The 13,570-nt window shown below is 30.5% G+C and overlaps 1 long non-coding RNA gene across 1 annotated transcript; it reads left to right on the top strand.

Moving 5' to 3' along the window:
• The first annotated feature begins 5,921 nt into the window (after positions 1 to 5,921).
• Positions 5,922 to 8,598, top strand: LOC139818864 (uncharacterized). The gene is made up of 2 exons (XR_011733543.1): positions 5,922 to 8,051; positions 8,409 to 8,598. It is a non-coding gene; the product is annotated as an uncharacterized lncRNA (long non-coding RNA).
• Positions 8,599 to 13,570: the final 4,972 nt, after the last annotated feature.

The following is a 13,570-nucleotide window of genomic DNA, read 5'->3' as shown; positions in this document are numbered from 1 at the left end:
ACGGATTTTTTGCATCATGCATATGTCACGGTTTTGAGCAAATTGTAATCCATGCTCATGAACTTTGGTCGTTGGCAAATCGGGGTTTTACTATTGGTACATGCAATATTGTGACGGTGTCAAATCGTGCTTTGTTATAATCCTCGCCGGTGTGTTGACCTACGACATATGCCTCTTTTTGCAAGACCTTTCATATTATTGTGTGTCGTGTCGACAAGATCGTCAAGTCTTCTCGCAGAGAGTAGATATTCATTATGTACGCATGGCTCTGTATTCCATGTTTTTCAGACCGAATGGTGAGTTTTCTAAGGGATCTTTTTAATATCTCAACATTAATTGAACAAATTTACAGATATGGATCAATTGGTCTATGTTTCTGATACTTTGAATCAGTAAACTCACCATACGGTACGGAGAAGGTGTAACTTAACTTCTGTAACTACTGCTGAAGATGGCTCAAAGCTGAGCCGAAACGTACGGATCGATGTAATGTATCAAAACGACGAATAAATCAGTTATTTCTGATATTACGCACCGTGATCTGCGTCTGACCCTCATAGCTTTGACTTCTCCTATCAAAATAATTAGCAAATTGAATTTTTGTTTTAATTTTATATTCTTAACTAAAGAACTGAATAATTAGAATTTAGAATATTATTTATTTTAAGTAATATTATCAAGAAAACATTTTTTATAAAGATCATCGTTACTTAAAAGAAGAGAAAACTGAGTAATTGGTTTTCTTAGCACTAGAATGATATTTTTTTACGTGTGCGTATACGGCACGCCATTTTACAATTTAATATCATCATAAAAATTCTATCAAATTAAATCGATACTCAAAGAAAAGAAATTATTATTATGTCTAGACATACTTATAATTTATCGAATTATTATTAAGCTATAATTGAAAATGCAGAATTATAATTATGTCTAGACAAAATATTAATTCTGAATTTATTTTACGTCATGACAAAAAATTTTCGGGAATTAAAATTATGTACATAATTGTAATTCCCGAATTTTACTTATGTACGCAATTTTAATACTTGAATTTCTATTATGTACGCACAATCGTAATTCTGGAATTACTTTTTTTCTTTTGGTAAGTAACGGGGTTCTTTAAGAAAGAATATTTTCTTGATAATAACCTTAAAATGTATCCATCACAAATTTTAGAAAAAGTTTTTATCATGTTCCGGAAAAAAGAATTTATACTCCTTCAAAGAACATATTATACTATTTTATTAAAGAAAAGCTAAAATAATAAGCAAATCGAATTTTTGTTTTAATTTTATATTTTTAATTGAATAGTTAAACAATTAGAATTTAGAATATTATTTGTTTTAAGTAAAGAGAGTGATGAGTGTATTTTAAGATTATTATAAAAATGAAATATTCTTTGCGAAGATGACCGTTAAAAGAAGGGAAATAGAGTAATTGGTTTTTTTATTTTTTGCTTATTATTTTGACTTTTCTTTGATAAAATTGTATAATGTTCTTTGAAGGAGTATACATTCTTTTTGCAGTACATGATAAAGACTTTTTCTAAAATTTGTGATGAATACATTTTAAGATTATTATCAAGAAAATATTCTTTCTTAAAGAACCCCGTTACTTACCAAAAGAAAAAAAGTAATTCCAGAATTACGATTGTGCGTACATAATAGAAATTCAAGTATTAAAATTGCGTACATAAGTAAAATTCGGGAATTACAATTATGTACATAATTTTAATTCCCGAAAATTTTTTATGTCATAACGTAAAATAAATTCAGAATTAATATTTTGTCTAGACATAATTGTAATTCTGCATTTTCAATTATAGCTTAATAATAATTCGATAAATTATAAGTATGTCTAGACATAATAATAATTTCTTTTCTTTGAGTATCGATTTAATTTGATAGAATTTTTATGAGGATATTAAATAGTAAAATGGCGTGCCGTATACGCACACGTAAAAAAATATCATTCTAGTGCTAAAAGAAAACCAATTACTCAGTTTTCTCTTCTTTTAAGTAACGATGATCTTATTAAAAAATGTTTTCTTGATAATATTACTTAAAATAAATAATATTCTAAATTCTAATTATTCAGTTCTTTAGTTAAGAATATAAAATTAAAACAAAAATTCAATTTGCTAATTATTTTGATAGGAGAAGTCAAGGCTATGAGGGTCAGACGCAGATCACAGTGCGTAATATCAGAAATAACTGATTTATTCATTGTTTTGATACATTACATCGATCCGTACGTTTCGGCTCAGCTTTGAGCCATCTTCAGCAGTAGTTACAGAAGTTAAGTTACACGTTCTTTGTACCGTATGGTGAGTTTACTGATTCAAAGTATCAGAAACATAGACCAATTGATCCATATCTGTAAATTTGTTCAATTAATGTTGAGATATTAAAAAGTTTCCCTTAGGAAACTCACCATTCGGTCTGAAAAACATGGAATACAGAGCCATGCGTACATAATAAATATCTACTCTCTGCGAGAAGACTTGACGATCTTGTCGACACGACACACAATAATATGAAAGGTCTTACAAAAAGAGGCATGTCGTAGGTCAACACACCGGCGAGGATTATAACAAATAAGCACGATTTGACACCGTCACAATATTGCATGTACCAATAGTAAAACCCCGATTTGCCAACAACCAAAGTTCATGAGCATGGATTACAATTTGCTCAAAACCGTGACATATGCATGATGCAAAAAATCCGTGTCATTTTGAGACGGTGTCAAATCGGGCTTTGTTATAATCCTCGCCGGTGTGTTGACCTACGACATGCCTCTTCTTGCAAGACCTTTCATATCATTGCTGTGCATGTGTCGTGTCGATAAGATCGTCAAGTCTTCTCGCAGAGAGTATTCATTATGTATACATGGCTCTGTATTCCACGTTTTTCAGACTGAATGGTGAGTTTCCTAAGGGATCTTTTTAATATCTCAACATTAATTGAACAAATTTACAGATATGGATCAATTGGTCTATGTTTCTGATACTTTGAATCAGTAAACTCACCATACGGTACGGAGAACGTGTAACTTAATTTCTGTAACTACCGCTGAAGATGGCTCAAAACTGAGCCGAAACGTACGGATCGATGTAATGTATCAAAACAACGAATAAATCACTTATTTCTGATATTACGCACTGTGATCTGCGTCTGACCCTCATAGCCTTCTCCTATTTTAATCTCGAGGGTCCTCATATTATACCCTTTATTTATTACTAGATTTTTCGCCCGCGCTTTGCGCGGGCTCAAAATCTATTCCCCTTTCCCCAAACTCACTTATTAATTAGGAGCACCTTTGATATTCTTTCTCCTCAAACTCTTTATTTAAAAAAAAAAAATTCAAAGAGATAATAGATAATATAATAGATGCAGATTAGCATATTGTCAAATATTTCAAAAACGTATAATCCCTTATATTAAAATCTTTAAATTTTATTTTTGCTCGTGCCTCGCGCGTTTTTACCCTCCGTTGATCCACCATTATTAACTCTCTTTTATTTTCTTTTTTTTTATTTTCTTTTTTTGAAATCATCGAAAAATTAGAAAAATTTGGCACTGGTTTCAAGAAAATCAATTCTTAATAAAAAATTATCCATTAATAAAAAAATAAACTTATCCTCCAAAAATTAAAAAAATTTTGACTCCTATTTCATATATAATTCTTTAAGATTTGGTTAATTAATTCCCGAAAAATTGGAAAAATTTGTAACCGGTTCCCAAAAAAATCGGTAACAAAAAATTATACACTTTATAGCAAACCCTAGGAAATTCTACCTTTATTTCATATACAATTTTTTGAAATTCGATCAATTAACTCCCGAGAAATTTGAAAAATTTTGTAACCGGTTTCCACAAAAATCGGTAACAAAAAATTATCTATAAAAATTATCCATAAAAAAAATTTAGTTTGATATCTCAAAATTTACGGAAATTGGAGCAGAAATCGGAAACCTTTTTATTATTAGCAATTTTTCTATAAACTCATCGTAGCCATCCTGAAAAAATTAGAAAATTTTGAAACCGGTTTCCAAAAAATTGATTGTGAAAAATTATACACATCTTTGCCATCCCCGAAAAATTAGAAAAATTTGGGCATTGTTTTTAAGAAAGTAACGAAAAATTATCTTTAAAAAAATTTAGCTAATATCTCAAAATTTGAGGAAATTCGAACAATCACGTACCTACATTTTTTTAAACAAAAATCGAAAACCTTTTTAGAAAAATTGAAAAAACTTCGTAACCGGTTTCAAGAAAATCAATTCATTAATGAAAAATTATCCATTAATAAAAAATTAAACTTATCCTCCAACAATATTAAAAAAATTTTGACACGACTGCTATTTCATATATAAATCTTTAAGATTTGGTCAATTAATTCCCGAAAAATTTCAAAAAATTTGTAACCGGTTTCCAAAAAAATCGGTAACAAAAAATTATACATTTTATAGCAATTCCGGGGAAATTCTACCTTTATTTCATATGTAATTCTTTAAGATTCAATTATTTTCCGAGAAATTGGAAAAATTTTGTAACTGGTTTCCAAAAAGATCGGTAACGAAAAATAATACACTTTATATCACTCCCCAGAAAATTCTACCTCTATTTCATATACAATTGTTTGAGATTCGGTCAATTAATTTCCGAAAAATTGGAAAATTTTCTGATACCAATTTCCCCAAAAATCGGTAACGAAAAATTATACACTTTATGGCAATCCCCGGGAAATTCTACCCCTACTTCATATAATTTTTTAAGATTTGGTCAATTAATTTCCGAAAAATTGAAATAATTTTGTAACCGGCTTTCAAAAAGATCGGTAACGAAAAATTATACACTTTATAGCACTCCCCGGAAAATTCTACCCCTGTTTCATATATAATTCTTTTAAATTCAGTCAATTATTTCCCGAAAAATTAGAAGAATTAGAAAAATCGGTTTCCAAAAAATCGGTAGCAAAAAAATGGCCACGACATTTTCATCCCCGGGAAATTCTACCCCTGTTTCATATACTTTTAGTAAAAATTCGGTCCACTAACGAATGAGTAGTTCGCGTACATACAGACAGACAGACGTGACTTATATATATAGATGAAGAAGCAATATGCTAATTCCCAATTTGCACACTTTTTTTATTTTTATACAATTTTCACAGATATTTTACGGGCTTCATCTTTTTCTGGGTGCCACTCTATTGGACTTTAAAGCCCGGGGCAGGTCTCTAATCAGCTTTTCTTTATTCAAAATTAAAAAAAAAGAATCTTTTCACCGATTTTCGCCAAATTTAATACCAACCTTTCTCAAATTCGTACACACACACACACACACACACACACACACACACACACACGCACGCACGCGCACGCACACGCACACGCACACGCTCACGCACGCACATGTACTTTTATTTTTTTTAGTAGAAAATAAAAATAATACCTAAACTTAAACTTGAACTCAAGTTACCATAGCTACTGTTTTTTCTGAAATAGCTGCAGCAACAAAACGCACGCACGCACGCACGCACGCACGCACGCACGCACGCACGCGCACACACACACACACACACACACACACACACACACACACACACACACACACACGGCTCTGGATTGATTGTCACGTATCTTTTATATAGAGGAAACATACGACAAATAGTTCCTGTTTTAATGTTTTATTAAAGTTAGTGACAATTTTTTGTATAATATACATATATTGCTACATGAATTAAATCATTGAACAAAAAATTTATAATTTCCATAAATACTTTGTAATACATTTCTCATAAACTTAAAATAAATAAAAGAATAATAATTCTCTTATAAACTTTGAATCTCATCTCATTTGAGACACCTTACTTCAAATGGTTATTTTGAACAAAGAAGATTATATTTATAAACTATGTTGTAATGATAGTTAACTAAATACAGGAAAAAATTATTTAAAACTATAATATTTCTTATGACTAAAGAGAAATTACGACTAGTAATCCCAAAAACCAACGAAACAATAAAAAATAGAGGGAAATAATTTACTCACCACGTCAAATTTTTAAAAAGTGCTCGTAAATATCACATATGATGTTTCCCGCGAAAAACGATTGTATTAAAACAATAATTAGAAGCTTATATGAATTCAACAAGAGTCTTATTAGGATCAAATATGCAAATCAAATATAAGTTATATTTAAATGAAATTAAAATTCCCCAACCGGATATAATCTACATATGGAATATATTGGACCTTGCTAAGATATGCAAAATCAGCCGCTCATACATAATTAAGGAAATGCAGTGTTAATATGGTTTTAATTTGTCAAATGTGGATGTAATATGGTAATAAATTCAAATATAATTTGATTCAAATATAAATCAAATGTAAATTAAATTAACACCGGATTATATAAAATTCTAATAACATCCAAATGATATTTATATGGAAAAAAATATCTCTTATGTCTTATATGATTTAAATAAGTTTCAGAAAATTTTTACTGCTAAATGTTATTTTTCAAGTGTGGGAGTCTACTTTATTATAAGAGTAGATACAAAACTCCATGATACAAAACTGATACAAAAATTGTACCGTTACATAGCGCGAGACAGTGTCGTTCTTATAACACTGTTTGTCAAATTTTAAATACGAGAAACAGATCCTATCAAATGCCATCTATTGGATACTTTGAGATGCAATATTGTGATCTGATCATATATAAATCAAATTTAAATTAAGTTAACGGCAGATTATATAAAATTCTAATAAGATCCAAATGACAAATATAAGTTCATATATGATTATATTATTTTCAGTTTAAATTATGAGGTATGTTTGCAAAATAATACGCTTAATATATTTACTTATAAGAACTATAATATATATTATATAACAGTTTTTTCACGAATTATTAAAGGTATATTTACTATTTACCATCAATTACTGTTAAATACATTTTTCAGTTTTCTAAACATGTCTGTTAAGTTAACACTCCCCCTCCCAAAAAGCCGAAATAACATATATGCAGAAATTAAGTGCTCTTTATGTACTAATTATGTGCTCTATTCACGATTTTTCGGCCGACTCGAATGTGAGCACCTCATACGTACAAAAGTAAAGTACCAGTTAAAATATAGATAGCAAATTGGTTTTTGTCTTAAAATGTTCCTTAATTTATGTGCTTTTGAAATATGCGCAATGAGATTTTCGTGCTCATTCCCTTCGGTTGGTACTCTTGTAAGTATGGTGGTGCTCACGTTCGGGGCGGTTTGTCGGCCGAAGGGGATAAGCACAAAAATTTTATTGTGCACATATATTTTGAAAGTACACAAATTGAGGAACATTTTAAGACAAAAACCAATTTGCTATCTATATTTTAATTGGCACACTTTATTCTTGTATTAATAGTGCATAGATCTTTCTTAGCGTATGTCTTTGAAACTATTCCAGATAGGCTAATTTTGTTTAAGGATTTTGAAAGCTCATAAAAGGCACATAATTCTAACATACGGAGTTTTTTATTTTATATGTAATTTTAATGAGTGGGGGTGCTAACTTACGTTAAGCCAGCACTCCCACTTTCAGTTGCGATTTCCTACTAAACCGTTTGAGCACAAAAATCATGAATAGAGCACATAATTAGCATATAAAGAACACTTAATTTCCGTATGTGTTATGTTGGTTTTTTGTAGGAGGAGTGCTAACTTAACAGACATTTGTTAAACTGCGTGCCGATAAGGACTTTGTCGAACTTAAGGGGCACAACTAGTGTGACACTTTTGAAAAATTGATTTTTTTTTTTTTTGCATTTTTCGATAGTCTATAGCTTCAAGAATAACATACTAAAATTTTAAGAGTGGATCTCAAATAGTTTTTGAACGGCAGCCTTCTAAAGAGTAGCTGCTCGTCGGTCAGAAACGTGCATAAGCTTGGAAAGAGGGTCGATTAGCTCGAAGGAAAGCTTCAGCAACCCAGCAGGTACTTTCTTGAGGAAGAGGAAGGTGAATTATATGGGCCTGGAATAGCAGATTAGCTGTAAGTATGATATTTCTTAATCAAACAATGAAATCAATATTTTTATCTAAACGCGTTTTTCTCAAAACGACATTTTTCAAATTTGCTGCAGTTCTAACTCGAATACAAATCATCCGATCGACTTGAATTTTTTTGGAGCGTGTTTAGTATTTGTTTTTCTATACAATGACCTTCCAGTTTTTTTATTGGATGAAAAATGTCAATTTGCCATGCAAAAAACCGCGAGATTTTTAAGCGTAATTTGAACTTTTTTTTCAAAACTCCGCCATTTTGTTGGATTTTAATTTTTTTTCATAATCCTAGGTCATTGTACGGGAAATACCTTCTAGTTTAACGGACATTTTTTTTTTATTTCAGGCACTCTGAAGGCCGCAATCACTGCAGCAGTGGGAGAACGTTTTTTTTTTGGAGACTCGGGAGATGACACATAAGTCGCTGAAAATTGATTATTTTCATACAAAAAAATTACTGCACATAGATCATTTATACACAAATATATTCTCAAAATTTCAAAACATTCGATGCAATACTTTTCTTTTAATAAATTCCCGAAAATCACCTTTTTTTTGGGCAGTCACACTAGTTGTGCCCCTTAAAACGCAATTGTGCAAACTGAAACTAAAAATAATATCTCATATTAACTTGATTGTTAAGTAAAATAATATACTACAAGAATATTTATAACAGATATACAAACTTATAGATAGATCAGCTTGTTAGACACAAATTATTTTCTATGCCGTGTAATTATCTTTTTGTAAAAGTCGTTAACAAAAAAATAAGACATTTACTACTGTATTATTGTTATGAAAGCCAAAATTAAATATGAAATTTAATCTATACTTCATTTTCCAATTAACTTATCATAATCTTTCCAAAATTAAATTAATAGCTACTCAACATTGGTCTAACTTTTTGATTTGAATCAAATATTTACATGTTAAGTCCGACAAATATGGAACAAATTTTACTGCAAATATTATTTAAACCAAAATACGTTTTAATAAAAATCATAAATTAGAACCAAATTTGAGTTAAAGCCGTAATTGAATCGAGCAAAAGTCGTATATAGAACACATTAACTTTTAAAAAACTTCTAAAGTCTTGAATCGTGAATATTCTGCATCATGGTTCTGGATCATATATAATCCGTATAAGTAATCTTATTGAATGCAAATTAAAACCATATTTTGATGTGGACCATATTTGATCTACATAAATAATTTTATTAAATGCAAATTAATACCGTTTTTAAACATATATAATCTTAACTTAAAATCTAGGTTTAATTTGAGTTTTATACAGATATAATGTGATTTAATGTGATTTTAGTTATGTTCATATTAAATCGTTTTTCGCGGGTTTTCCAACGAGCTATTTCGTACATCCGATTAACATGATAGGGGTAACCTATATAATAGACAAGAATATGCTACTTAATATGTTATTAAGTAAAATATAAGCTTTGTGACAAATAACCCCTTCTAGCCCCGATCTCTCCTACCTATTCAACACAATTAGCCTTGTTTTAATACAATTTGGAAATAATCATTAAATGCCGAAATCAAAACATCTATGTGAAATGTGTGTGTGTGTGTGTGCGCGTGCGTGTATGCGTGTAAAGAGGAAAGAATAATAAATTAATTTATAATTTATAATTTATAATTAAAATAAATTGGAGTTAAGAGGCTCACAAAGAATCGAACTTAATAGATAAACATAATTAAAAGAATAACGCAAATACATTGGAATCTCAACTTACAAAATTAAAAATAAAGTTTAATCACCGCGTATAAATTAATCTATCTCCTTCAGGATAGCGGTGGATTATAGGAATAATCTGGAAAAAAGGGGAATGAGTAAGTACTATATAATAATAAGTATGGAAATTCTATATAAGGGAAATAGACGGGGATAACGCCATTAGGATAAAGTCTAAATTTTTTAAGATTTTTAAATGTTGTTTTATTTTATTAATTTCTCAGTTAGTCTATTCTGTCGATTCCGTCGATTTGATTGATGCTTAATAAGACAATATTAACAAAAAAAAAGTGTGCAAATTAGAAACTAGAAGCAATGGTAGCGATCTGTAATGATGAGGAAGCAATGTGCAAGTTTCTAATTTGCACACTCTTTTTTATTTTAAATTTAACTTTTTTATGAATTAAAAAAGAGTCAGCTTAGTAGCACAAGTGGGGTTATACAATTGACGCAATGTCAAATTGATATTGACTTTGGGAGTTCAAGCTACATGGTCCATATATGGACTTTCGCATATGGACCTTTGATCGCATATAAAGCTGGATCTAATCAACCAAATCTTAAAGAATTATATGTGAAATTGGGGTAGAAAAGACTGAAAAATATAATAAAATTAGAAATAGACCGATATCTCGAAATTTGCGGAAGTTAGAGCAATCACAAACATTTCTACAAAAATTCTAAATTTTATTAAAAAAGAACCGCTTTACCGATCATCGCCAAATTCAATCCCAACCTTTCTTACATGATACTCTATCGATTTAAAAAAAAAATGCATCCCGATATCTAAAAAATTACGGAAGATAGAGCATAAACGGACAACAAAAGCGTTACACACACAAACAAACACACACACACACACACACACACACACACACACACACGCACACGCACACGCACACGCACACGCACACGCACACGCACACGCTCACACGGACATTTTGTACAAAAGTGATTTTTCGACGTTTTAGATTTAGAACATTCTAAACACTTTGCCAAAGATACCTGAAAACAATTTTTTTTCATGGAAACAAAGCTTCCTCTATGAGGAAGCAATAGTTCATTTAATTAAAAATGGTTAACATGTTGTTTGCATTTTACTGAACCATAGGATATATAAAAGGGAAAAATCTTCAAGATTAGGGGAAGAAAACGGTACGAGAACCCCGACGTTAATTAGCTAACTCGAAATAGCAAAGATGAAAGAAGTTGGATATCGCAGAGAGTAGAAATAAAGAAAGAGAATGATGAGTAGTGAATAACGTCTAGGGATTCAAGAATCCAATGGCTCCTCTGATAAGAAAAGAAAAATAATAAGATTTATTACTTGTCGAATTAATGATTAAATTAATAGGTTAAAATTTCGAGTTGATTCGCTGGTCTCCGGATTCGCAGAGTTTGAAATCCTCGAATAGTTGTTGGCACTTGATGATAAATGACGTCTTGCATAGAAAATTCAATCTAATACACGATTCTTAATTAAGTTGCGATACAGCAGCTTGGATCTTTCAACGAAACATACTGAATAACAGAGAGAAAAGTAACGAGACTAATAGTAACTGTGGTAATGATAAGTCCTGCGATATCGCGTTTACATAAGAAACTTTAAGAGGTAAGTTTCGTTGTGGGGAATGTCAGGTTTTCTATTTTAAGTTTTTTTCTAAGTTCTAAGATTTTTTGTTAATAGGATTTTTCCACTCGTGATATGGATTTTGATTTCGTGATTATTCATTCGTGAGCTCAGCGTGGGAGCGTCATCATTTATCGTATGATTTTGGTTTTCCACTTATCTATTGGCGAGTTATAAATATAAAATCGTCGTCACTTTATGACGCAAATTCCGATTTTACGGTTACTCATTGGCGAGTTTGATGTTGGGTCTTTATTACCCTCTTTCGAGGGTGCGAGTTATCGAACGTTCCTTCCAGTGACTTATCCTGTTTATTTTTATTAGTTATTGATGAACGCAAATCTTCAGTCGCAAATCTCGAGTCGAAATCCTACGTTTTCAAACAGACAACATATGTATCGTCTGTCGGATTAGCCCAGTCAAATTAAGATTTTTGGATGAAAAAATTGCCGGCAAGCTGGAAATTGGTATACAGGTTCATTTTAGTGTTCTTTTAAACATACTAAAAGTCCCCATACATAGAGCATGAGCTGGCTGCGCCATCTTGAAAAAAAGAGTACAAAAATGGGTTTTTTGCGAATAACTCGGAAATTATTAGTTTCACGAAAAAAAACATTCAGAGCAAAAATGTAGCTGATAAAATTCCTTGCAATTTGGTTTTTTGTAGAACTTCGTACGACCATTAGTTCCCAAGATAGAATTTTTTGAAGCATTGAGCAAATGAGGAAAGAGCTGTTTCTTCGAGTGTTTTTTCAAAATATCTCAGTTCTGGCTGTCCGAAAGTAAAAAATGCATACAATGAAAGTGAAAGATAATTAAATTACCTACAAAATGCATTATTTATGTTATACCGCGCGATTAATATTTCTAGAAATATTACGGTTTAAATGAAATTTGACTTTTGGAAATTGTGAGAATAAATATTTCCTCGCAATATAAGTCGGAAATGGGTAGTCCTACGTAAAACATTGTTAAAATCAAGTAGAAAGGTTATTAAATTTTCATTATTTTGGTTTTTGACCGATTTGCATACGACTAATAGTATTTTTGATATCCGTAAAAGAAACGGTTTTTAGGTACACTTCTCAAAATGGCGGACTTTCGAGTTATCTTTTTTAAAAAAATACACATGTTTCTTGAAGTTTATTAAATTATCTTTAAAATGATTTTTTATTTGACTTTCTGTGATGAATACTTCCAGAGATATAGCCTTTTAAATATTTGTTTATGTTAAAAATTTCTTAATAATTTACAGTTTTTTTACAAAACATGACATAAAATTACTTTAGAAAAAATAATATCGACATTTGTTCAAAAGTTTATATGCATATGTATGTGATCCTGCAGTGGAACCGGTTTTGAAATGAAAGTTTTTAAAAAATTGTTATTTCAATTATGCCTTTCTTAAGAGTTTTTGTAAAAAAATGGAGTTTGCCACACTTTTTTGTAATTTTCTCAGTTTCTATGAGAGATACGTACAAAATGTTTCAGACCAAATTTGAAGCTTATAAAATTTCATGAAAAACAGTATATTCAGCATTAATATGTGACCAACAATTATACCAACAACAGATGCTAGAATAATGTTACTCTTTTTTCCTCAGTTTACCGTAATTTTTAATGATTTAAATATTGTCGAAAAAATTTATTTGGAAATTTTGCGGTCAGCGTAAGTTTCAAATCTCATTATACATGATGTAAGCTTCCCGTTGGTCTTTGGGTTAAATTTTTAAGACGGGTAGTATTCGAGATATAGGGCGTCAAAAGTGGCCGCAACAAATTTTTGTTTTATATGCAGTTTTTTATGTTTTTATTGGTTTAATTATTAGTATTTCAACAATAAATATGCATCCCTTACTTGCACTGTGTGCTCGCCTCTGTATATAAAACAGAAATTTGTTGCGGCTACTTTTGACGCTCTATATCTCGAATACTACCCGTCTTAAAAATTTAACCCAAAGACCAACGGGAAGCTTACATAATGTATAATGAGATTTGAAACTTACGCCAACCGCAAAAATTTCCAAATAAATTTTTTCGACAATATTTAAATCATTAAAAATTACGGTAAACTGAGGAAAAAAGAGTAACATTATTCTAGCATCTGTTGTTGGTATAATTGTTGGTC

This window comes from Temnothorax longispinosus, chromosome 9 (assembly GCF_030848805.1).
Source record: "Temnothorax longispinosus isolate EJ_2023e chromosome 9, Tlon_JGU_v1, whole genome shotgun sequence".
Taxonomy (NCBI): Eukaryota; Metazoa; Arthropoda; class Insecta; order Hymenoptera; family Formicidae; genus Temnothorax; species Temnothorax longispinosus.
Note: the sequence above shows the minus strand (reverse complement) of the source record. Positions and strands in the feature narration are given on the sequence as shown.